Below are 26807 nucleotides of genomic sequence, written 5' to 3' on the forward strand. Positions count from 1 at the left end.
CCAGAACTCTTATGCCACCATCTATCCTTTCTCTCCAGCCAGCCAGAGGACACTTTTTAGTCTAAAATACTCTGAGTAGAAGGAAATCTGGGGGAAAGCCCAAATAATAAAATCATCATGTCCAAAAAAAAAAATAAAATCAATCCTTATAAAATTGTTGTTCAAATTAGCCGATGTTGTCGTTAGTGGTTAAAACAGCCATGGCTATACCCTCTTTTCATTTAACTCATCCCTGTGTAATCTAGTGTGTTTGATCAGATTGTTACTAATCAAGGTGTAGACCAGGCCTCTGACATCCTCTTTCAAATCAAGGAGTGCAAGCGAGTTAAACTATAAAATGGCTCCGATTAAAGTAGTTTTGGACAGAAACTAAGATGAATCTCAAGAGTTTTTTAGTGTTGCTTTTTTTTTTTTTTGCATCCCTCAGATAAATGGACTCCTCATTTGGTGTTTCTTAAACTTCTGTGTTACCTCTAGTCTCCTTTTCAAACATCAGTATTAATTTTACTCTGTGAATTCAGGTAGAGATATAAGTATTTATTATATTATAATAATAGTAATAAAACAAACTTGATAAACAAACATGAAATACAAGCCTTATTTTCAATTTAAGAAGGGGGAAAATTTTGGCTAGAGGAAATCATGTGTTTAGTACTCATCAACTTTTTATGGACAGTCACGTTGAACAACTTAAAAACATGATATCAGACAGGAAGTCTGATCTACTGATCGTATTGGTGATGTCTTTCATTTCCCACTCAAACAGTAATGTGAATCTTTTCCTCGTGTCTTTTGAAGTGCTTGTTCATACAAATACAACCTCATAAAGTGTCTGCAGTGCTGCACTGAACCTTTCTCTCGGTTCCTTGAGAGCAGTAAGGAAGGAAAAAGAAATGTGTTCACTCAACAGAAGAGCTATATTTTGCTCACATTTCAGTATAAGCCTACCTATTGTGTTTGAGAAACGTACTGAAAAGGCAAAAGCTGAAATTAGAGTCTTATCATCAAAACAGACTGATTCATGGTTTATATGCAGCTAATTGCTAACTACTTAACCCACTTTTAGCTACATCCCCATATGCAGCCTATTTCAATCTTTAAATGCTTTCAAGTCAGTTGAGGAATATTAATTTGTTCCTCAATCCAGAAGGGTGCCCAGTTGTTGGGTCAGCTGTTAAGAAAGTGAAAATAGTCATTTGCACCAGGCAGCTTGCTTTCTTCAATTTGATCAGATTACAAATGATTAATCAAAACTAAAGACTTCTTAAGGGCAGGCAGTTCTGTTCGAGGACGGTCCACAGCATTTAACTCAACGTATGCCTTTTGTGAAGTATCGTTTGCCATTATTATGCATTATTTACCCAGTAGCAGCCCCTGAATGAATTAACTCATGTGTTGCTTTAACTTGTACCTTCAGAGCCTGTAGTTCAAACAACAACATGCAGACCCTATACTACTTAGGTAAGGAAACTTTCTTACTTCGTATTTATAGAGTGCTGGTTCTCCCGTGCCCTGTAATCACAGAGGTCTTTTACTAGCATGACCAGGAAGTGAACTCACATCCATTTCTAAAGGAATCTAGATTCTTGCAGCTTGAACATGAAATTACAGCTTCTGTAGCTCTGTAAGAATATATTATGACTTTAATCCTATTACATTACAGTGTATTTTAAAGCCATTATGGACAGTTTGGCAGCTGATAGAAATCAGTGTATTGCTCTCAAAGCCAAATGAGCTTCACTTGTCAGCAGAGTTTGCTGAGGACTTGGCCTCTCCTTATTCCTGGAGAGCAAGACATTTGATGTCCTCCGTGATTTTGGAGCATGTCCTGCTGATGGTTTCAAATGTTTCCCTGAGTTGCTCAATCTATTTGATACTCTCAACTCCGGAATCAAAAATGGATAAAGAAAACTAGCATGCCAGGTTGTACTTACTTGTTCAATGTTGCCAACCTAGAATAATCCCACTGATAATATTTGAAGTTCCTCTGTATGGGCAGTAGTGACATTTAAAGAATGGGCCCATTACAGGTGGCTTGGCTGCTCTCTGAAGAATCTGTATGCTTGTAAGATCAAAGAGGTTGTCATTCTCCTTGGGAATACCGCTCCCATGTTTCAAGAAGCCTGTTTCCCTCAGTAAGATGGATCTTGATAGAGGCCCTTGATTACATCTCTCTGTGAAACTTTGCTTAGTTAAATGTTCAAATACCTCTTAAGAATTTCATCTGAGCAGCCAATATGTAACTAGTCTCTACAGAATTGCAAGCCATGGGGAAAAAGCTCAAGAAGTCTTTGCTTGCCTTCGTCCTCTTACTCAGCGTTTGTGCATGGGCACAATCAGCATTTGTTCATAATGAGGCTATAGCTGCCCTGGAGCAAGGGAGCGTGCTGGGTGGAAAGCCCAGCATCAGCACTCACACTGAGCACTGAGGCTGGCTTTGTACACCACAACCCTTCGAAGAGTAGGCTCATTGCATTTTGAATGTCTACAGTCCCTTGGAGATTCCGACCCATGTGGTGCAAAAATGAAAGATGAATTTTCTAAGTACAGGCTCACTCTTGAAGGAGCACAAGGGTCAGCTTCACAGTGCTATGTGCAGCTACTTCCGTAAATCAAAATGGTTTCCAAGGGCCTCCAGCTTTGTCACAGCTCTTCTGTTGCTGCTCCTCGAATATTACCAGAGAGAAAGCCAGCATCTTACACAAGGGCAACGATCCTATAAATGTCGCTGCTCAGAATCCACCTACATGGAAGCACTTTTGAGGTAGAGAATTTTGTTTCTACAGCAGAAACCAAAATCTTTAGCTCTCTCTGGGTTAGGTTGGCCTGATGTAGTAGATAAGAAGAATGAGGGAAAGATCTTGTTGGCAAAAGACAGGATTTTTGTTGCTCCTTGTCTGAAATCATAAATGAATATTTGCATGATAATCTAGGGGGCTAATCCAACATGATGTTTCCCTTCATTTACCATTTACCTCACTGAGTCCTATTAATGGCACCTCAGATCTAAAACTTCTGTGCTTTAATAGTCAAAATTTGCAAAAAGCAACGTAAGAAAAAAAAAAGGCAATTAATTTTTTGAGACAATGATTCACAGTAGCAATGTCTCTTATGTTAATGTACAATCTAATTTTCTAACTTTAAATTCATTTTGAATCCTGCCTCTTTAAGCTCTGTAAAATTTCTGGTGGTGACCTCTACTTCTTGCATAATTACTGTTAATGAAAATCTTGAAATGCCTCATTGAGTTGGAAAGCTATTTAAATACTTCTTAACCAGCCCAAAGTCTGTTGTCTTTGATGTGCTTTTGCTTAGAAGGACAAGTTATGAGTGTCAACAGACTGGCTGCACTGGAGAATTGGTCCAGCTATCAACTACAGGTGGAAGGTGGGTGGAGGCTGAAGCTCATCCTAAATGCAACCCATGCTCCCTTCATTTGTTTAAATAATATGCTAGAAAAGGCAGGATTTACAAAAAATGGGGAGGGGAAAATGGAATTGCTCCTCTACCTTCTTCCTTTTTCACAGTCAGTGACTCTTTGGTGAAGCTGGCTTGGTTTTGAGTGATTTTGTGCAGGGTTGGACGAGTAGAAGATGTGGCCCAGAACATTTCTTTAGCTGTCCATGACTGAAATTGAAGCAAACTGATCTTCTGTGGAGAATTAAGACTTGAATCTTGGATCTATATCTGAAAGCTTTACTTGTTTTTTGTTGGTTTTTTTTTTTTTTTTTGGTTGGTTGGTTGTTTTTTGTTTGGTTGTTTGGTTGTTGTTTGTTTTGGGGTTTTTTTGTTGTTGGTGGTGGGGTTTTTTTTGTTTTTTTATTAAAAGGGTGTTCAGATATCACCTCCTGGCTCCAAACCTGACTGACAGCGGAGCAGTGGAGTGGCTGAAGCACTCAAGAGTGGCCTTTGAGAGCCTGATCTGCTACCCCACAGGTGTCCTTTGTGACCTTTGGTGTGCTACTCAGTCTCTCTGCGCCTCAGTTTCCCATTTATTTTAAAAGGTCATCTCCCTGATTCTGGGAGAACTGTGAGGATAAATATGTAAAAAAAATGTGTAGTGTCTGAGCCTTTCTGAATGGCGATATTACAGATAAAGGTGAGAGCTGTTTGGCTGGAAGAGGCTGTTGTGGCACAAAAGAAAAGGCATTGCCTCATCCTTTGTCTGGTTGGGAAGCTTTTAACATCCATACAATACAGGTAATTTTTCATCATGGCTTCTGCTATTGCTAAACATACTAGTTTTGGTTCTGATCTTTTCCCAGATGAGAACCTGGGGATAATGGTATATCAGTAAGCCTTACTCATCCCATGTTTAGATGGAAACATAGGTAGAGGACAAGAGATTAGCTGAAGGTATGAGAACTGATTCCTGTGGCTTCTCCAGGAGAAGGTGGAGAGTGTGCCCCTCTTCCCCTACAGATAATAGAAATTAAAAATCAAGAGTGGCTGGAGAAGCAAAGCCTTCTGTTTTTGAAGGAAAGAGGTACCTCAAGAAGGTGGAGCTGAGGAACTTGTTTTTATTTAACTGCTTGTCCAGACAAGATCAAAGGAAATCAGCTGGGACAGAGGAGACAGGCTGTTTAACTGTCTCCAAGATTCAGAGATAAATTATGAACTGTAAGAGAAAGATGGAGGACAGCTATGAGGACTTTGCCCTAAGACCAAAGATGCTCTCCTTTTGTGAGGAAACAGAAACAAATGTTCCTGTTTTATTGATCCACAGCCTCACACCTCAAATGTATCTGTCTTCTGTTGAAGATGAGTTCACAGAGCCTGTCTGTGTCCCTCAACTCTCATTTTTCTCTGGAGAGTTGTTTGCAGGCCCCCGGGTGTGTGGAGGCTTGACCTCTGGCAGATGGGGTGCGTAAGCCCCAGGCTCAGTGGGGAAGGGGAGTGAGCCATCACAGGGTCTTTGGGGCCCCACATGGTGACTCTGTGCTCCCATTTCTGTGAAGAGACCTGGCACCCTGTGGGTGGGCAGGCCCTGGGAGGACTACAGACATGAAGGGAGGAGCACATCCATCCCCGTCAGACTGGTGAGAGCCCAGATAAGGGGAATTATGTGATTTGGGGTGGGTCTGGCATGCACTGAGGGATCGATGGCAGCAGCAGTCCTGCCTGTATGGCAGGGTGCAGGAGCACCTGATATGAATGTGATCTAGGGTCATGCTCACTACACGTTGAACCCCTTGGATCCAATTTAGTTTCATCTGGTTTTGAAGAAGAATAAGCCCCTGATAACTCTGGCTGGCCACCCACCTCTTGCTCTCATCTGACTGGAGTCTGTCACCTTGCCACTGCTAAGTCCTTCGGCCTCATGAATTTCACGATATGGACTGTAATCTGGTTTTCACCCGAGAATCTAATTTTTCATTGGAAAATAAATATATTTTTAGCCCTTGTGCCTTTAGACAAAAATCTGAAATACATGAACTTTACACACTGTGAAAGGGAGTGGGCAAATTAAAAGAGCTAAGTGTTTATTAATTTTAAGTCTACTTTTTAATATATCTCAGGAATTTTGAGAATTGATGTACAGTTTAGGGGGTTTAAAACATTTTGAGGTGATGGTGACATATCTTTGAAACTCTTGGTAAAACACTGTGAAAAAAACAAGACATGAAGAGACAAGATCCTGCCCTTTGCATGTGTTATGTGTATCTGGAGCTGTATCATGGAAGTGAAAGGGATTACATCTGGTAAACAGGAAGTATACTTTTGGCCTCTGGATTTGGGGGAGAGTTTCTAATCTCAAATTTCCTTTATGTCAGTTCATGTAACCACAGTTACTAGGCACTGGTCCCCCTTAACCCAGTCCCCTATCTCACATCTGCTCAGAACTCTGAAATCCCAAACATGTTGGTGTGAATCAGTGCAAGTCCTCTGGTTGTGGGAATTTTTTTATTTTTTTTATTTGGGGGCTTTAATTCTTTTTTTTTCTGATCAGGTGCACAGCACACCCCTGGTTCCCACAACTGGGAGGAAGCAGTTTCTTGGTGTTCACTCTCTTGGGCAGTAATTACAATTTGTCAGGAATGCAGTTTATTTTGTAATTCAACATTTCCCCATAGCATAATTGTGTAACACCTAAACAAACAGTTGTTCCTGTTAAATGCTTGGAAAAAAATAAGACATTGTAGTGGAGGTCAGAATAGGCCTAAGGTACTCACAGGAACAAAACCTTTTCTTTCCCTGTCCTTGAAGTTGGTCCAATGTTCATTAAAATCATCAGTAAGACTTCCATTGATTTCTGTAGGAATAATTCCAGATCCTATTTGTAGTTCCTGGAAGATGCTATATAGATGCTATTTATATATTCAGGTGGCACAGTAGAAGTAGAACAAGTCTGTCATCATTGTCCATGTACAAATCTTAAGGGACAGCAGCTGGGCATCAACACAGACTTTGGTTCCTGTGTGCCTGTAATCATCGGCTTCTCTGATTATAAGTCTGACAAAGGAAAGAAAGTAATTTTTTCTGATTAATTTTGTACTGAAGCTTCTTTATTTGGTATCAGACTAGCACAATTTACACCATCTTTTATATTCTGTCAAACAGCCACAAAGAAGATGCTAACATTTTACAGCAGCGGTGGTTACTACTTTATGGACCTCTTCTAAGTCCTTAAGGGTAAGCATTTAGAGCAGAAGATGTGAAATTTGGTAGTTGCAACCCAGGATTTCCTGTGATTGTTGAATAGTTGTAGTGTTATGCAAAACAACAGCAACAAAGTTAGAAAATGGGAATGCAGAGCAAGGAGCTGTGACTTTTTAATAATTTTCTTCTAAATTTCATTTGGAAGGAAAAAAGGCCAGGATATGAAATACTTTAGAAAAAAATGTTATTGAATATTCATAGCCTGCTGGTGAAAAATGACGTGATTATTAAAATATCTGCTGCTCTCATATGGAAATAAAGCCATCAGATGTCTATCCCCACCAGGAAGAAACGCAGTTGAAATGACTGTCAAACTATTTACACAGCGATGGCTCTTATGTAAACTGCTACCCCTACTGAACTCCCTGCACTATTACACCCCTCTCCCTGCCTCATGGAGCCCCAACAGAAAGGGCAGAAGTGTAGACTAAAAAAAGAAAAAAAAAAAACTATTCATGAAGAGTGTGGAATTTTTGTCCATGTTTTGGATGGACTGTATGAACTATTTGAAATGTTGTATTTTGGTGGGTGGCATTTCAATATAATCCATTTAAGCAGAAAAAAATTATTCTCACTTTTTTTTTTTTTTTTTTTTTTGTGGAGTATCTACTCATTTGACTGAAGCTTTTATTTTTTAAGATTGTCTCCTTTCTGTTTTCCCCATGTAGAATGGGAACTCACATTAGCTTCCCGGATTAAGCGATAAGTGTTTTATCTCCTTGTGGCCCACTCATTCTATAGAGTCTTCTAAGTCCCTGTAGCAATCTGACTGGCAGAGTCTTCACAATGAGTCAGGGCACACAGAAAAGTGTCGTAGTATCTTCTCAATCTTTCTTTTTTTTTTTTTTTTTTCTTAAGGATCTAATGCTTTTTGCAGCTATAACACCTTTTCACATTAAGCAAGATCCTTACTGATATGTGATTTTTGCTTGATTTGGGGGTCAAAAACAAAGTGGAAGACATATCGAGTGGTGGGAAAAAACAACTTTCTTGACGTCAGGAGTACGGTTAGGAAATTTGGAAGGAACTGAGAGCCAGGAAGCCAAACCTGGGAAGAATGCTCGAGGAAAACGATGTCACGTGGAAGGTACCAGCAGCGCTCTGAAGGAGCTTCCTCACCTCCCTCTCCAAGGGTGGGGATTAACCAATGAACTGAGTAAATGCGCCTCATTAGGTCGCCCCACCGTCTCTCTGGGGATGGGGATTACCATAGGGCGGGCACCACTGTGACACCGCTGCTGTTGTGTGGCTTTGCCAGCATGCCTGAGCCACACCTGAATTGTTGGTGGAGGCTCAAGAGCCATGAATTCATGACCCTTCATCTAGCTGATTTCTGAACCAAAGATTGCCCATTGGGTTCCAAGCAAAATAAAATCGAAATTCACTTTAGTTTTGTAATTTTACAACACAGCTGGAACTTTATGCTTTTGCATCAAAAAGCGTCCTAAAGGTAATGACATTTAAAATTGTTCCTGTGAAGCACTTTGGGTCCATAAGAGCCAGATGAAGCTGTGGTATGTGTGTCCATGCACGGGACTTACAGCAACGAGAAGAAATTACATACAGAAAGCTAGGTTTTCATTACCCTTAACTGGAAAAAAAGGAGATAAAAATAACAGCGTTCTCAAATGCTCACAACTCAAAAGTCCGTCACTAAAAGCTAGGAAATCAAACCTACATCAGAAGTTTTAAATTAAATAAAAAGAGATGCTATCTATTTGGATTCCAGTGTTAAGCTATTAAGCACTACTTTTCCAAGTTTTTTCAACAACCTTGAGGGTGATAGGGAAAATATATATTTTATTCTGTTTTAATAATAATAATTGTATTATTGAATTGTATTTCTACAAAAGAAACTTCTTCTAGGTTCTCTGATGAACTCTATCTGGGTCCTTGGTGGCAAACCCCTTACCTACCTCTTTTCTACGTTGCACTTTTGCATCATTGACCAGCTTGTTTCTATATAAAAAAAGTGACTAGAATTTGCAGGTATGTTAGTTATTGGTGATTTCACACTTGCTGTGAAGCCAGACCTTTGATAATCATAAACAGATGCCTCTGTAACACATTTGGTTCTGCTCAAAAACTGGAAAAGCTGTTTTATCCTCTATTAGAATAATAATAGTAAAACTATAGCTTTACTGGAAGTAGTAAAACTTAGGCAGCCACAGCCAGGAAAAAATCTTCAAGATAAAATTATTCATAGTTTCATTCAATAGCAGTAATTTCTACTTAACTCAGTTATTTAACTACACCTTCTCTGGTGCAAATGTTGAGCAGAAGTGAAGCTGGACTGAGATGTTAAACCTGTGATTATTCATCGTGACCTTCACCTGAAGTTGAAGGGCCAGATTCAGTGGGTCTGCACAGATTGTACTATCTGAGAAATATCGTTTGTCTGTCCTTTTGGGGGGGGAAAGTCAGATATTCTATATAATAATCCCTGATCTACAAAATTTTGATTTCTGAAAACTGTTACGCTGTAGTACTCTAAAAGATAGAGACCTATGAGCTCCCAAATTGAAACAGTGACCCAGATGTAGCCTGTGATGCCTCAGTTAACTGCAATCTTAATTAAAGCTTGACTGTGTGCAGAAAAACTAAACCCAAAAATTCTTTAAAAACTAAAATAACTACTACCATCTAATGTTTAAATGTTGTTATAGTGGTTAATAATGCTTTGCAATAACGTATGTGTATCTCTACCTTTTCAATAATAAACAGATTATGTAAATGATAGACATAGAAGCTCCCATATCCTGAAGAGTTCATTGTGGAATTGTATCTTTAACTCACGTGCAAAACTAATCATAGGAAGAATGTTCATGCTGCAGCTGATTGAAAAGAACAATGATAACTTAAAAAGCTTTTTATCTTTTTTTTTTTTTTTTTTTTTTAATCCACTGATGCTTTATTCTATATGAATCACTAGAAGACATAAAAAAATCTTTAAAAATCAAGTTCCACAGGTAACAAGACCGGGATGAGCACAGAAGTCCAAGTTTTGATTTATTTCATTTTAATTAGCAAATGCTTTGTGTACTGCAGTGAAACAAATCATGTTTGCTAGTGTTTCTCCATTTAATGTACTTTATGAAAAAAAATCCAGGTTCTGAAGCATTTAAATCAATCTAATTGCCTTTAACGTGTCTGCTACTCTTCATATTTTTTTCTCAAGGATCTATTTCTCCTTTTAGTACCTAGTTCTTCCTCTATCTATGTTCTCTCTCATCTTTGTACTACCTTTCTTGTTGTTTTCAGCTTCCTTTTCTTTTCATCAATGAAGTTTCAATGGACGACATTCTCTGAATCAGAAATTCACAGAAATTGTATCAGAAATTCACTGCACAATGAAGGACCAGACACCATAAGGCTATAGGCAAGTCCACTCTGTGGTCATAGGACAGGAACATAGATATCCATGCTAGCTTTAAACTGTCTCCCTTGATAAACAGTACAGGTCTAGGCACCATATGGATTGGCGCGAGCTAAGGTAACCTACTAAGAAAAGTCTGCAGAATAGGTGCGCACCAAATCCTGCAAAACCTTATTTGACAGAGAGTTACCCTGTGCAGTAATTTTGAGGGTCCCTGTTTAGATCAGGATCCTCAGACCTGGAAGATCACTGCTGGGCAAAAAAGCGAAAACTCGTACCATCTCTGATGCACAATGATTTGTAAGCCTTTAGGTGTGAGCTGTCTTTCTGCTGCGTTGGGATCCCGAAGCAGCTTTCCTTCTCCTCCAGTCAGATGAGTCTGTCTGTGCTGGAAGAGCATTTGGTTATGATCTGGATTCACACTTGATGGAAGTGTGGAGATTAATTAAGTGAAGAACAGATACCCAAGACATTTATAATTAACGCCTTAAGTAAGTTATAAACCAGGGCTCCAAAGATGAAAGCTTACTGCTTGACTGATTTACTAAATCACACATTCCCTCTCGACCACTGCTTTAAGGGCACAGTCTTTGCCAGCTCCATGCACGTGCTTTGAGAATTATTCACCTCAGAGCTTCTTGCATTTTCAACATCACAGTATTTTTTTCCCAAGCACTGCAGTACATGCTCATGTTAAATTCTTTGAACTTGCATCACTTTGTAAGATCTGATTAAACCTTTTAGACCTGCGAGTAGATGTTTTGCATATTGAAGAACTTAATATTATACCTAAATCTTTCTTCCTCCTGGGGTTCCCCACATGAAAGGTATTCTCCATCAGATTTTCAGATGCTTCTATTTTCATCCCGGAAATCTGTGATGATTTTAGGGGGGATCTAAGAGAGAGCAAATTACTTTGAACCTTAGTTTTCTGCTACAGGGTGGGCACGCTTTTCAATTTTTAATTTAATCTAAACAAAAAAAAAAAAATTCTGGCAGCTTTCAAAAAGTTGGGTACGTTTTTCTTTTATCATTTTTAGAGAGACTGTTTGGAGTCTGGTCCAATGCTTCTGAAGTCTAAGAGAACTGGGGACAAAAAGGTAAGCCAGTATGAAAAAAAAACAAACTAAAGCGGCTATTAGAAGTAAAAGACATCCTTCAATAAGTGAAAGTCCAAATGAAGAACATAGAAAAGACAATAAACCTTCTGGCAAACTAAATGTGAAGCCATAATAAAGCTGTCCCAAAAAGATTCTGAAGAGCAAGAGTGCAAAATATAACAATAAAAACTTTTTTTTTAAATACATCAGAAGCAGGAAGTTTGCCAGCAAGTTGATGGAGCCAATATATTACTGAAATGTAAAAAGACCACTATAGAAGGACAAGTCTGTATCAGAAAAGCCTGAAAGTATTACATTTGTGGATGATCATTATGGAGGGGCTCAAGGAAGTTTCCCTGTTGGGGACGGTCCTGAAGAGCTGCTGATACTGAAGTGGTTTGACAGTAAAGGGGATGATAATTAATCAACACAACAACAGGGACAAGGGTCATGCTGTAAGTGTTTAACTTGTGCAAAAGCTCTACGGAAACTCAAGCAACTGTCAACTCTTCTTGCATTTTAGCACTTCAGTAAGCCTTGTTTTAGAGATCTATGGCATTCTGCATCTGATGCTGCTTTTCAAAACAAAACCAAAAAATCAACAACAGAAAACAAAACTAAACACCAACAAACCCATGCTTATTACAGAGGAAAACAAATCAAATTTCCAACCTCATTTATTTTGTATGGATAATTGTTTCAAATTCAGTTGAAAGGTAATACTGTTTTTTTATCATTCCTTGAATTTCGACAGGAGGCTAACTTCTATTCTGGCTTGAAGTCTTACTAGGTCCTTCAGTCTAACTCAGATTCATGCATTGCACAGTTGGGATAGGGAGTGGAGAGGAAGAAGTAATACTACCTAAAAATTGAACAGGGACTGAGACATTTGCTCGTTCATACATCTGGGAGAAAACTGGTGTTCCCACTTCCCTGTAGTATTAGCGTGGCTGATTTGGAAGGTTGATCTCAGCTCTGTTCCTCATCCCTAGTACTCAGGGGAAAAATAAGGATTAAGGTTATTGTAAGCGATATTTTTGGTTAAAGCATACAAGGGCCACCTGGTCCCTGCCTGATCACCAGCATAAGTCAGAACAGCCAGTTTATATCCTATTTCCCCTGGTCCCTTTGGAGCTCTGGGAAGCAATGAAAAAGCCTAGAGCTGTGAACTTCATCTCCTCTTTTCTTCAACACTTCCTCTTCTGTTCCTTGGTGCAAAACCTGTCATTGCACTGGGGACTGAAGCACATTTGAGGAGAAAAACCCATTCTGCCCATCTTGTCCCTCCTAAGAAGCTTCTGCATAGAAAATTACTTCATCTGGCTTTTTTTTCCCTCTTTTCTTTACAGTCAGTGGCATGAACAGGCTATACATAAACATTCATATGACCTGTGAATAGGTGAGACCTATGTTGGCAGGGCTGTGTTCAATAATAGCAGAGTCAAAGCTTTGTCAACTGTGCGGTAAACTCTTACTGTCTGTGTGGTACTGAGCTATGACTTTAGAGACATTTTGCATGTGAAGCTGCTACCCAAAAGGCCTGTTGTTATCAAGCAGATGTGCTTGTTTCAGCCCAGAGCATTTTGACTGAAGAAAATGTTGTTGATGATAATGTGTGGACTTGCTACCTCCGTTTTGGTTTAGGGTTTAGTTTTGCTTTTCACACCAGGGTCTTGGTGTACGTTTCAGAAATAGGGTAGTTGTTTCTAGCTAGAAAGCTTTGACAGACCTAGCTGCACATATAGGAGACCTTTAACAGAAATGGTGGATGGGAACCCAGCTGTACATAACAGGATTTTAAGCATTGACTTCTGATCCCTTAACACACGTGTTTTGTTTTTTTTTTTTTTTTGTATTGTTGTCATGAATAGCATATGGATCCACATAACTGTAAATGAACATCTCCAGGTGGCTGCTGCCTTTTTTATACCTTGAGTAACTGCTTTCAGCCTCCTTTACAGACAGTTACAAAAACTTTAGTTTGGGTGCTCTGGATGCTAGAATCGCCTGAAAAGCCTTCAGGAATGACCAGACCGTTTAGGGATACTTGCAAATATAACTGTAGAGGATCCCCTGCTTATCTGAGATCACCATCTGAGTATATGGATGATACTTTTTAATGAAACATTTTGGGTTAGCTAAAAATGAAAAGCAGGTACTTTCTGCCAGATATATTATAAATATTTCTTTTTCATCTATGAAAATCATGGCTATCCAGACTAACGAAGTCGTTGCTTTTATCCTTATCTGCAATTTATAGTTTTTTTTTTTTTTCTGATCTTATGTATAATTTGTAGTCATTAAAACTCTAAGAACCTTCTTAATCCCCTTTAATGCAAAGACAACATGACTAGTGGGAGGACGCGTTTACCCAGATCACTTCAGATGTGCTATAGTTACTCCATGAAATCTTCAAATGTCATTTCAAATCTTCATCCAATCTAAGTGTCTACTTTTTTTACCATGGTGGGGAGAAACCCCGTTTGCCCATAAATTAAAAAAAAAAACAAACAAACAAACAAAAAAAAACAACAAACAAACAAACAAACAAAAAACCAACACAAAAAAAACCCACAACAAAACAAAACCAAAAAAGTTCACTGTGTGTTTACAGGACTTCACTAGCCTGAAAATGTCGGGACTTATTTAATTTCCACTGTAACTCTGCTAGAAGATGAAACGCAGTCGGTTTCTCCTGACAAGTGTTTCTGTAAAAATAAGAATTTACCATGCTGCCCTTGTCTTTTTCTTGCTGAAAATCTTTTTCTTCCTGAAAACACCGCGGGGATTGTTAGCTGCACGGGAGGCTGAAGCTGCGGGAGAGAGGGGGGAAGAAGAGGAGGAGGAAGAGGAGGAAGAACTGGAGGAGGAAGAGGGAGGAGAGAGGAGGAGGGGGAAGAGGGAGGGGGAAGAGGGAGGGGGAGGGTCGGAGCGCCGGGCCCCGCCCCGCCCCGCCCCGGCCGCGAGGCGCCCCTGCTCCGCCGGTGCCGCAGCGCCCCCCAGCGGTTGCGGCGCTGCCGGCAGGGGCTCCGCTCCGCTCCGGGACGCGGGTTCGCGCCCCGGTGTATCCGCGGGAGCCGTCCCGCGCGCCTCGGGGCTGCGCCGTGAGCCTTTGCAGCGCGCTGGAGCTGCGTTTAGTAAGACCCGACCGTCTTATTCAGCAGCTCTGGCCGCGCTTGCTTCTGTTTACCCCGCTGACACGCCTGTCTCTTGCCTCTTTCAGCTGGAGCTGACTGGGAATTTCCAGGCTGAGGAACTGAATATCGCGCCTTGGGATTTCATAGGAAACAGACTGTCGCTAACGCCTCGGAGCCCCCAGAGCTCCGTAGCCAGGCAGGTGCCCCCGGAGCCAGCCCTGCCCGCCCTGGAAACCCAGTGCCCGGCTCTCCGCCTGCCAGAATCATCTTTAAGCACAGTATGTTTCCTCCAAAGCTAAATCCCACAACATTTCCTTTTTTTTTTTTTTTTTTTTTTTCTTTTTCCTTCTGTAATTCTTCCATATTTCTGTATTGCATTTGCAATACAAAAAAAAATAATTTTGACAGGAGATCAGAGGGTTTTTTCGTAGATAGCAAGGCATGCACATGCATTTTCTCTGCAGCAGATCTTGCATAGCCTTTAGAAAGTGACTTTATTTCTGGAAATCTGATTTATGGAACAGCAAATGGATGGATAGCTGAACTCCAGGGAAAAAAATGTAAGTCATCACTGACAAGCATGCGGGAAGACCACCAAATTCCAAGTTGATGTTGTCAGGCTGATAACTGTATTAGCAAATATTTTCTATGAGCATAGCTTCTCTGGTAACTTCTCTGGTAACTACGCTGATTTTAACAATTTACATGTACGTAACTGATACGAGCATTTCTTTAAGATCTGGTGTATCACATTACATCAAAGCATTGGGTGAGAAACTGGCAATAGGTTATCCAACATAATGCAGTTTGACATGAAATGATTTTTGACAGCTAAGGCAGAATTTCTTGGGAGGGAGAGGAGGAACATGATTTGTCCTTAGAATATCTGATTTCCCACACATACACACTCCACTGACAGGACATCAGTAGTTAGCCATGTAAGAAACATCCATTTCTCATTGGTTTTAGTATCTTAATTAAACGTATTTGACCAATGAGGCAAAGGCAGAGTGGCTGAGTGGACATGTCGCTGCAGCTGATATACGCAGACAGAAGCGCTACATGGCAGATGTATCTTCATATGGGCCATCACCTTCTGTCATGTTGTAAGCAGAAGCTCCCCCGCCCCACAACACAGAGTGCTTTGTACAAGGAATGTTATTGGTGCTGTCTCAAACCGTGATGTGTTTGTGTTCCTTTCCAGATGAACTTTAATTCTGAACCTGCTGAGGTTGTACTGCTTGCTTTGGAAATACTTGCAATATCCCTAGAATGTTTATTTTCCACCCCAATATGCTGCTACATTCTTGCAAGCTTTCTCTGGTTGTAACGCAATGTTTGGCCAGGAAACAGAGAATACAAATGAAAACCAGTATCCCCAGTTTTTGGGAAATGTAGTGAACCTATGACACAAAGTGTTTTATTGGAAACAATACAAAGATTTCCAGAGAAATAATAAACAAACAGCTGGTCAGCATCCCTGTAAGACCATCAACTTCAGATGTGTGTTTCCTGGAAGGATCAGACTGTTTTGTTTAATTCTCTTCCTCTGCCCTCAACAGATAGGAGAAGCAGTGAGCAGGTCTAGCGATAATGTTCCAAAGCAGATAGTTAGATATTTAATAAGTGTAGCAACAATACAATTTGCATGACCAGCTAACCATCTACAGATTGTTTCCAATGGATCCAAACCACTGGCTTTCTCCAGGTATTTGTAGAAGACCAGAACTTAAACCAACAGTGCATAAAGAGTCAGGCTCCAAAGGGTTAGCAGCAGGAAAACACTTCACTCCTGCAGTGCTATGCAGGAACATTCAGTGAATAGCAGCACATCCATGGATCTACTTTCACTGCTGTGGAAACCTAATATATGGAAGGATAGGACTAACATAGAATAGAGAATTTGCCTTCAGGACAGTGTTAGAACAAACCTCTTCTTACTATAAAGGCAAAATAAAAGGGTTGGGGTGCAGGACTGGCTTTTGCCCTTTCAGGCACAGTAACAAACCTGGCACTGTACTCTAGTGAAAAGTCAACCTTGGGACCAGCAACACAAAGCCAAAGTCTTTGAGCAGACAAATCCTTGTAGCTGATATAGAGATGTAGAATTGCTGTAAGTATATTTGCAAATTAACACATAAACATTGCAAGGTCTGTGGAGATGACGGGCAGGTAGCCAGAACAGCCGCAGAGCTACCCGGGCCTTCTCTCCCCCTTACAAAGCAGCACAGACGGGCTTGCACCATGCTCCACGCCGGTGTCAAATAAATCTTGTTTAAAGCAAAACAGGTCATTGTAAGCTTCCTGGAGTGTACACGTACCATCTATAGGCTACACATCCTCTGTGCTCCACACTACGCAGCCATTGGGGATCCAGTGGTATGTCTAGACAGCAGGCCCTCCTAACAGCACTCGAACATAAGCCCCAACCAACCAGACACGTACCACCTGCTCGTGCTCCTCTGCTTGCCTTGCACAGCCAGCCATCACCTCCTCACTGCTGGAGGAGTGAGTGACGTCCAGCTAGGTCTCCTCCAAGGCTCAGACACAGCCACGCCAAGTGACAGGACTTTTGAACTCTGGTGGAACAGACGTGGAGATGAGTTTTGCTAGCACACTGGAGTCCCCAACGCTTTCACCAGGGCAGTGGCATATAAACCTAGCTGCAGTTCCCAAAAGGCGCTGGTGTCATTGTAACTTCCTTTGTCAGTAGGAACTGAAAGCCTGGGTAGAAAGTTTCTAGCAGGAGTTTAAACTGGCATTGCTGCATAAAGCCTATATGGCTTATGTTCAACACTTAAAAATGCATTACACTTTGCGTTTATATATAGTACAATGTACAATAGAAGTGGGAAGTCATTAGATTTATGGATTGTCTGAAAAGTTGCTTTCTCACTTTCTATATACATCATACTTAGCAGGGACAGGTTAAAATTGGTCTCCCAGTGTGGTACTGCCACAAGCATGTTTGTTTTTGTTTTTGTTTTTTTTGAGTCAGAGAATCTTTGGACCTATTGCATTTCTCCTCTGACTACAAACAAATGTCTGTATTTGTACCCAGACAGATCTTTTTTTTCTGGTAAAGAATAACACAGAATTTATGTTTTGGCTTTGGGATGCTGTGTGCAGATCGGGTTCTTCTGGCTGTGTAACACGACAGATTTTCAGAGGCATGAAGGGTAGTGGGGTGGTTGACTTTCAACAGCAGGTGGATGCCTAATGTCCCTTTGTGTCCTTGAAGACCATTCCCTCATGTATTGCTTTGCCACCTGCCTACACAAACACTCCTTGCAATTTAGGAGTTAAACTCAACACTGGCAGCAGAAAAATCAGCGCACATAATGAAGAAAAAACAATCGGTTCTGGGTAAAGGCACGAAGTGCTTCAGAGGGCTGTTTAGTATTCATTGTGCATATTCCTGAGGAACTAATGTCCACTTCTAAAGTTTCACTGGTTGGGGTTTTTTTGTAGGGTGGAGAGTGTTTTTTATATCATGTCCTACTACAACAAGGGTGTAAGTTAAGACTGCTTAAATCTGTTTCATCCTTGGTTAACAACAGTTTCTTCAGGCTTCTGGAAGTAGCTGGACATTTGAAATACTGGCAAAGTTTGTGCTTAGTTTCTTACAGATGAGCTAAACTACATTTTCAGCCCTCGAGATCATAGGTCATAGTTCTGCTTCACCAGGGAGGGGCCAAGAGCGGTATGGTGGGGGCCAAGAGGGGTGTGGGAGGGGTCAAGAGAGGTGTGGGAGGGGTCAAAAGCAGTGAGGGAGGGGCCAAGAGCGGTATGGGGTGGGGGGCAAGGGGGTGTGGGCGGGGCCAATGGCTGAGTGGGCGGGGCCAAGGGGGCTTTGGGCAGTTCCAAGGGGGCTGTGGGCGGGTCCAGTGGTGGTATGGGGGGGGCCCAAGAAGGGTGTGGGAGGGGCCAAGATCAGTGTGGGAGGGGCTATATGGGGTGTGGGGGGGCCAAGAGCAGTGTGGGAGGGGCCAAAAGGGATGTGGGAGGGGTCAACAGCAGTGTGGGAGGGGCCAAGAGGGGTGTGTGAGGTGCCAAGAGAGTTGTGGGAGGGGCCAAGGGCAGTGTGGGAGGGGCCAAGAGGGGTGCTGGCAGGGCCAAGGGTGCTGTGGGGGGGGGCAGTGGCAGTATGGGGGGGGCAATGGGGGTGTGGGAGGGGCCAAGAACAGTGTGGGAGGGGTCAAGAGGGGTGTGAGGGGGCCAAGAGGGGTGTGGGAGGGGTCAAGAGCAGTGTGGGAGGGGTCAGGTGCAGTGTGGGAGGGGCCAAGAGCAGTGTGGGAGGGGCCAAGAGGGGTGCTGGCAGGGCCAAGGGTGCTGTGGCACTGCGGTGCCACTGGGCAAAGTGACTCGGGAGCAGAGGCTCAGCTGCGTGGCCACTAGAAACACGTTTGTGACAGAATGAAAGAAAAACCGACTGCTCCTTCGCAGCCTAAGGTGGGATTCCCCAGCCTGGCCCTGGCTGCTAGGCCCTGCCTGACACCAGGGAGCGGGGCAGCCGGGGGCACCGGGGCAGCCCCAAGCCCGGGTGTCCGGCACCTCCCTGGGGACAGGTGGAGGCCAGGCTGGGTCCAGCTCAGACCCTGGGGGTCTGACATGGGGTCCTGGGCCCTGGGCAGGGTGAGGGGAGCCTGGGGAGGGGGATCAGGGCCTGATAGTGCCTTTGGGGACTTGACGGTTTTGCCTGGTATAGCGATTTAAGAAGGGAAATAACTCAGCTGGCAGAAGGCATTTTTAAACCATCAGTTGTGCTGACAGGATGCCCCTAGCTGGTATAATATTTTTAAACAGAAAACAAAACTCAGACTGCACTGGAGTTCTCAGCAGCCTTGCTAAAGGACAGTGAGACTCCGTTTGGATTGTATTAGGGTAAGGGCAGTACAGAAAACTGCAGATGAAAACCTTCAGCACCTCCTCTCAGAACTTACTGCTAGAAACTCCTGCCACAGTCACACCTTTCCAGGCACCCAAGATTTCAAAGGGTACAGCATGGGGTCTATTGTAGTTACCATGTTTTATGAGAACCATTTTGGAATACATGCTCTTCGCATCATCAGATAGGTGCAAATATATCAATGTAATGTTTACTTTTTTTTTTTTTTCTTAGTGTATCAAACTTTTTTTAGATAAGGTTAAAAATTATGGCCTGCCTCTACAATTTAAAAGCAATACATACCTTTAAAAGAATATGTTCCAGATGCATAAGAGCTATTCTGAGCCTCAGGGAAATCTTTTACAACTTAATTTCATGTTGAGTAATGCTGCTGTAGGAATTAATTTCTGGAGGGCCTGGTCTGTTGCTTTGAGAGAAATGGCTAATGGCACTAGATCATGAGATTCCCTGGATTTCTAAAGTGATAATCACACTCCAAAAGAGGTCAGGTTTGGGGGTTTGACCAATAACAAGACAAACCCCAGGGAAGATGGTTCTTTAGGAATCATTAAAATAATCTGGTCAAGATACCTTGTTGACCCTGTCGTGCCTCTTCTTTTCCAATTTATATGCTTAAATAAGGCAGTCTTACCACTGATTTACTGGTCTCTGTTTTACCAACCTGCTAGCCCCACCTAGAGAGGCACTTGTTTCTAAACATAAACTATATCTGTAAGCTGCATTAACTAGATACTGAAATTGGTTGCAGGCTAATATTGCATGCTAAATGTGCATCCTGGTGTTTTCTTCTTTCTTTCTGCACCTCTGATCTTCTCTCCAACTTCTGTTTACAGACTGATCACATCATTTAGAGACACAGCACAGCTATTATGATGTGAAATAAAATATACTTCCATTCCCTGGAAACTGGTTTTCACGAATGAAAATCCTAGTTCTCTTTTTCAAAAAGAGACAGAGCTTACGGCTTCAAAGACAGACGTCTTTTCTATACACCTTGTCTTTTTTTCACAAACGTATATACAACTTTGAGACAGAAACCTCTCAGCCTGGAAGAAAATATTTCATTTGAATGCAGAGAATTAAATTATGAAGGTATGATTTAATCACACTTTAGATGGGGAAAATAATAAATTGCTACCTGAAACAGACACAGATGCTACATTACTCCTTTTGCTAATACTTCCAGTAAACTTTTTCTAAAAATATGAATTCAAAATTTAGCGTTTCCCTCATGTAAAAACTAAATAACTTGTTTTATCTTTGCAACTTCAAAATGTACAGTAAAGAAAAATCCCATGGCTTTGTATTGTTGCTGTCTGTGTCTCTCAGACATGGATTCTGGTACTAAAAATTGCATTGCCACAGTACTTCTTAGTCATTGCAATGGATGCCCAAAGCAGTAATAAGCCCACATTGGCATAAACACTGTAAAAAGCCTGCAGCAGAAACCATTTATTTCTCTGAAGGGTTTTGCCCTGGCTACGGGTCATCAGGCATCTTTAATCCCTTATTCTTTCCCTTTTACTTTATGGGTCTTCTTGAACTGTATTGTTACGTTATGTAAAAGCTCTCTGTTCTGTAAGTTTTTCTACATTTCTCCTGGCCTTCTGCCTGCCATGCTTGTTTTAGCTGGAGGCTAGGTATATGAAGTCTGATTCAAAACCTGTTTATCCCGTCCAGAAGGGAGAGATTGCTCTAAGTAGTTGGAAAGCATGATTGGTTCTGACAGTGTTATTTTGGCAGGACTAGGGCAAAAACCAAGCAGCACAGCAAATGGTTCTCAAACAAGTTTTAAAAAACAAAAACCAACAGCCCAAATCAATCATATATTAAAATGAAAGATTCAGTATAAAAACAGTACAACTTTCTGCATACTAAAAGGCTGAATACATGCCTGGAAGGTTCATTAACCCGTTGATTTTTAGAACATTGAAACAGAAGGACTTGACTTTCTTTGTGACTCAGCTTTTCAACTTTTAATATCACCTGCTAGAGATGGGAAAAACAGGAAGAGCTGAAAACTTCTTAAACATCAAAATTTTAACATATGAAAGGAATTCTTTGCAAAGTGTCAACTTGGTCTATTATTTCATACTTCACTGCTCTTGATTTCACCTGTTTGTGATTCTGTTTAGCATATACAGGGTATGTTGTTCTGATAAAAGTACTGAGCTGAAGAGTTTCTCAGGAAGGAGTATGCTAACAGAGTAGGCAGCAGTCATTATGACAGGAAGAAAATTTCAGTCCTAATGTCCTGGAAAGAACCTATATAGAGATGTAAAAGAAATACGTGCAACAGTGCTGAGCTGTAAGCCGTTATTGTACACATGGGAGAAAACTTACAGTGAGTGAGTCCACAAGCTTCTCGAAAATATTCCCCAGGATCGACACAACCATGACTGCAAAGAAGGATGTGCACCTGCAGAAACAGGATATTGTGGTTAACTGTAGAACAGGAAAAACGTATGAGGCATGGAAAGCTTAAACTAGTCATATCTGATATGGGGAGCAGAGAAGGGAAATAGGTGACAATAAGGAAGTTGCTTGTAGCACTGGATCATTTAGTTGTGCGTAGCTGACATGTCAGGTAGGAAGCCTCTTATGCTATGACAACAGTTTCACATAAGCTGTAATATAAGAAAATGCTATATCTTTACCCTTTCACCACTCTCTACCATCATGCTGGCACAAACCTTTTTTCAACCATACAGTCAACCTAATCAGACAACTTATGATCCAGGTTAAACTGAACCTTGTTAGTTACTTGAGAGGATGAATAAAGAGAAAAGAAAGGAGGGTAAGATGGCAAAAGGAAAATTGTGACTATGTTTTTTGGCAATTTAAGCACAATTTTGGTTTAGACCAACTTGTAGTGTGCAAGAAATTGATCCCTAAACACTGAAAGGGAGAATGATGCCCAGTAATCCTAATGGCTGATAGATAAAGAAAGATGATATTTTCTATCCCTGGAGGAAGTAAAACAGTGCTGGATGTTGTGGTTGTTCAGTTGGTCTCAGCCTACTGGTGCAGGAATAAATGGGAGGGCTGAGGACTATTTTTGTCACATTTACTTTTACCGGAGTACCAGCTGATCTGTATTTCCTGAACTTTCCCATAAGCTGTGATAAAATTTTAAAAATTTCATTAAATGCCACCTCTTTATCTTATGTTCTAGAAGAGAATAGATTTGTTATTACTGGTTGAGAACAATCCACCTTGGCTGTTATATATTTCTCCTTGTTGTCTTCCAGGCACCTCAAATTATAGTTTTCTTCATTTTTCCAGGATCTGAAATAAAGCTGGTCAGCTTACGATTACCAGACTCCTTCAGTTTTTTCTTTTTTTTCATAGGTGGTCCCAATGCTTGTCCATCTTTAGCATTTCAGCACTTCCTTTACCTTCCACAAAGATTACTGCTAATGTTTCTGTGATTGCCTCTGTCCAAGGATTATTTCAGTCAGGCCTAGGCAACTTGAGACCATCCATATTTCCTGAGTACCTTCTAACCATTTATTTTCCTTTGTGTCTTCAATTCCTATCTCCTTGTCACTGTGTTAGCCACCTTAACTATCTAATCCTGTTCATGAGGACTTTCATGAGGACTGGAGTACTTCACATGCTTATATAACGGTGTATATTCCTCTTCCTGGTAATATAGCCTATTATACGTGTGCTTGCACACACACTTACAAAAAAATGAGATTGTCTAAAAATAAATAGTTTCTAAAGCCCTTGCCTTGACAGTGTTATTAAAAGATTCAGGTTAAAAGAAGCTTCAACTTCCCAAAACAAAAACATGCCTCAGTGGTGCTCCAAGACCTTTCAGCAAGCTACATAACCTACAGTTAAAACATCAGGGCACAGTGAGGGCGAGCTGCTCAGCCAGGGGAGGGAGATGAGCAGTGCCCTCATCAGCCAGGGCCCTGTCCCTCAGCACCCCAGTGAGGTGAGCAGGGCAGCTCTGGTGACAGCACCCAGAGTTGACCAGCAGTGGTCAATATGTTTGGGGCAAGCAAGAATATCAAGTCAGCAAGATGCATGTAGCATACACCAACTCTGTCAGAGCTGGCCTCAAGCCCAGGTAGCCCATCTCCTAGGGGAGCAGAAGAAGGGGTGGGAGAACCTCCTGGTGTTTTGGGGGCCCTAGCTGGAACCAAGAAATACCCGAATCCAACAGGATTCGGTCAGATTTGGCAAAGCATTAGAGATGCAAACCATACATGTCAGCAGGGCAGCAGTAGCTGCTTCACAATCATAAAGTCATTAGAGTGACTTTGTCACTGTCATATTTTCAAGTATCATCTCCTGTGAAGTTGGTCAAATTCAAGTTAATTTCTAATATAATTTGGTTTTATTTATTAACTCATTTAATTTCCTTGAATTAATCAAGGCCAAAATTCTGTCCCAAGTTTTACTTCAGACACAATATGCATCTATAATGACTTTTCCCTATCTCTCTCTCCAGAAGACATCTGCTTGGCCTTGACAAGAGTATTTCTCCTCTTGCACGTCAGAAGAAAGATCAGCCTTGGCTGATGTAGTCTGTTCCCTGGGACAAACAGCTGCAAATGGAGAAGAGAAAGCCAACAGAGTTCCGGCTTGTATGTCCTGTATGAGTAATTCAATCTGAAAGACCTTTGTATGGAAATTCAAGTACTGCCTGGACTATATCACCATTTTCACCCTGGCTGCTGGAGAAGAACATGTGTCAGTACTTGAGAAAACAGTAAGGTCCTTCAGGAGAAGAGGGGCTCTCAGAGTAGAAAGCACACACTCTTCTTGGATAATATGCCAAAGACAACTCTCTCAGCACACTGCATCGCAGCACACTTTCTGTTAGGCTGTTCTTGTGTCAGTGTAACTTATTTTCTTGAGAGTCCCATTTCCTTCTCTTTTATAGGCACCTCAGGTGACACCCCTTATCTGTAGCACATTCTTCTCTAATGTCAAGTAATATTAAGCCTAACTAGATCATAGAGAGGATACTGGTCCTGGATATTATTTTTATAGCAGTTCCATATTCATTAACATTATCTTACATGCCAGAGAGCAAGTTATTCCATAGGGCAAATAAACTTGGCTTGATTTAATCCAAATGTATCTAATGGCTAACAAAGACAAAGCATTTGAAATAATTCTCTGGGACACAGGCTCTGTTCTTAGATATACTAGAAGAAAGTTCAACTTTCGCAGTTCACAAAACATGAAAGCTATCTGGCTGTTCATCGGAGAGAGCTTGCAGTCTCCAGTGGAAAGCTTCCAAGGAGGGACTGCCAAGGAGACTGTAGAGGCAGCTGTCATCAAAGAATAGTCAGTCAGCTATCACCTTGACTGAGTTTTTACAGTCTAGAGACCTGGAGTTTGCTATCCTCCCACTGGGCTTCATCTACAGTAAGGAAACTTTTAGAAAGAAATGGCAGGAAGCACTCAGATATCAAACACACTTCCCTTATCCCCCCCATTCAACCCCACTCCTTTTTCTCCAGAGTCATTCACCCTTAAAATAAAGAAGCTCTCTCTTTCTTCCTCTTTTTTTTTGTTCTTTGGATCTGAAAAACGGTAAGTTTGTAAGTATTTCTTCTTAGGCTGAAAATGATTCCCCATTCTTGCAGCTGCCAGTGATGCTATAAGCAACATTTTATTATAAGCAAAATCGATATGGCAGTGTTACAACATTTCTATCAGTGAAACAAATAGAATTAGGTTAAATGACAATCTCATTACTGCAATAGAAGCTTCAATAAATGGCAACCTTTCTTGCTAAAATATAAACCAGCCAAAATATAACAAAACAAAAAAACCAAATTGCCCAATTAATCACACTGCATCTATAACACAACTGAAAGATCAATAACCCTTCAAATGTACAGAGAGGCAATTGCCCCCATCTACCTACATAAAGAATCCATTCATCAAAACACTATCTCATAGCAGGATTTTCCGGTATGATTAACCTATCATGGCACTTCAATGTTAAAACTACACTCCTCGGTGCTCGGTCTGCTTATGAAAAGCACTCTGTGGGCCTAAATGAAATAACATTTTCCTTTGTGCAATAATATGACCAATCTTATTCTTGCTCTACAAGCAAGAATCTTGACAAATAATTAGTTAAAACCCACAGTAATACTACTCATATGTTATCATTTGAAATATAATGTGATGCTGTGAAACAACACAACATTAATAATGGTCAGTATGATAACAGCTATTTAGTTTTCCTCTCACTTCTCCATGGATTTCTATTATTCTGAGGATTTTTACTATATTAAATGTTCATTCACATTTTTTCTTATTGCAAGATGTTAACGATTAACACTGCTGAGGGTTGAATCCATGAATTAAGAAGTAAGGAGGTGTGGATTTTCTGAAGGCAGATACTAAACCTCTGGAGGTGTCACAGATTGTATTTAGCTTTGCAAGTCACTCTGGAAAATCTTACTTTAAAGACTTTTAAAGCCTACAGGGCTCTAGTACATGGAAAAAGACTTCGAACTCTCTATATACTATCTGTAGCCAAATTTACAGAGAAAAAAGAACAGTTCAATATTCATAACAATATAAGCCTCTTTACCATATGTTTCACAGAAGGTATTGCTAGCTGTGATATACTCCATCAAGATCACATCTCCAGATAATTTCAGAAATCACAGGGACATAAAATTTGAGACTAAGCCTCAGCTCAACATCCCCCTTCCCTCCTGAACATCCTAATTTCTTAAGAATTTTTTTTAACCGCTTGCAGTAACACATTTCTCATTTTTTGTATTAGATGTTCCCAGATAGACACACCTATTCCTTATGAGGGGACACCTGATCAAAGTTGGGTACTTTTTCTGAACAGATTGGAGAAGCCAGTGGAAAGCTGAACTGTGCCAAAACCAAAATTGTTGAGAAACTGAAGGCAGATTCAGCAAATAGTATCAGTTGAAAGAAATGGGTGGGAAACATTTTGAAAATGCTAAAATATTTCCTCTCAACTTTTCGGGGAGAGGGACAGTATTAAAAGCATTTTGAAGTGTCATTTCTCATTTAGAAGCTGGCCTTAATAGGAAAAACAGAATAAAAAAGCAAATTTCTTTTGAGTTAATGGAAAAATTTTAGGTTAAACCAAAATGAATTTATGCATTTTGTATCATAAAACTTTCTCTTTCCCTCATTATTTTGAATAATTTCTGTTTAGGTTCTACAAGAACTAGTAAATTTTCCCTTATTTTTTCATTTAGACCAATCAAAAAAAAAAGCCCAAAACCTGTCCAGCTGTACTTGCTTTAACACAAATGGGCCTCAAAATTTTTTTGTGTGTGATCAATGGGACTGCATCCATGAATTATTTTTAAAACTTAGCCCAGTAATTTCTCTGGATCAGTCAAATATCCTTGTGACTCACTACCAGCATCCAGAAGGGAAGTGGAGCTGGAAAATGTGCACCCCTTCAGTTTTCCAAACCAGTACTCTCCTTTAATTAAATGGCTTTTTATTAGTCTTAGACTGATTAATATATTTTTTCTGGAGATATGTCATATTCATTTTTTGCCATTATTAAAATACTTTCAAAGATTCAGTATCCAAAGAAATACAAGAATCTTGCCTATACTGGCAAGCTGGAGTGGGGCGTGCAGGGA

General features: G+C 40.9%; 2 long non-coding RNA genes across 3 annotated transcripts in view; both read left to right on the top strand.

Moving 5' to 3' along the window:
* LOC116959598 overlaps window positions 1–10399 on the top strand; it is a 47753-nt gene extending 37354 nt beyond the window's left edge. Inside the window, exons 4-5 of one of the 2 annotated variants that reach the window (XR_006164948.1) lie at window positions 6562–6633; window positions 10342–10399. This is a non-coding gene — a long non-coding RNA (uncharacterized LOC116959598). Of the gene's footprint in view, window positions 1–6561; window positions 6634–9921 lie in introns of both variants that reach the window. The other variant, XR_006164947.1, reaches the window with a different exon arrangement.
* A 677-nt stretch (window positions 10400–11076) lies between these two features.
* LOC122152946 lies at window positions 11077–24278 on the top strand. Its single transcript, XR_006164946.1, has 3 exons — window positions 11077–11136; window positions 14360–14551; window positions 23648–24278. It is a non-coding gene; the product is annotated as an uncharacterized LOC122152946 (long non-coding RNA).
* Window positions 24279–26807: the final 2529 nt, after the last annotated feature.

This window comes from Tyto alba, unplaced genomic scaffold (genome assembly GCF_018691265.1).
Source record: "Tyto alba isolate M040663 unplaced genomic scaffold, T.alba_DEE_v4.0 Super-Scaffold_14, whole genome shotgun sequence".
Taxonomy (NCBI): Eukaryota; Metazoa; Chordata; class Aves; order Strigiformes; family Tytonidae; genus Tyto; species Tyto alba.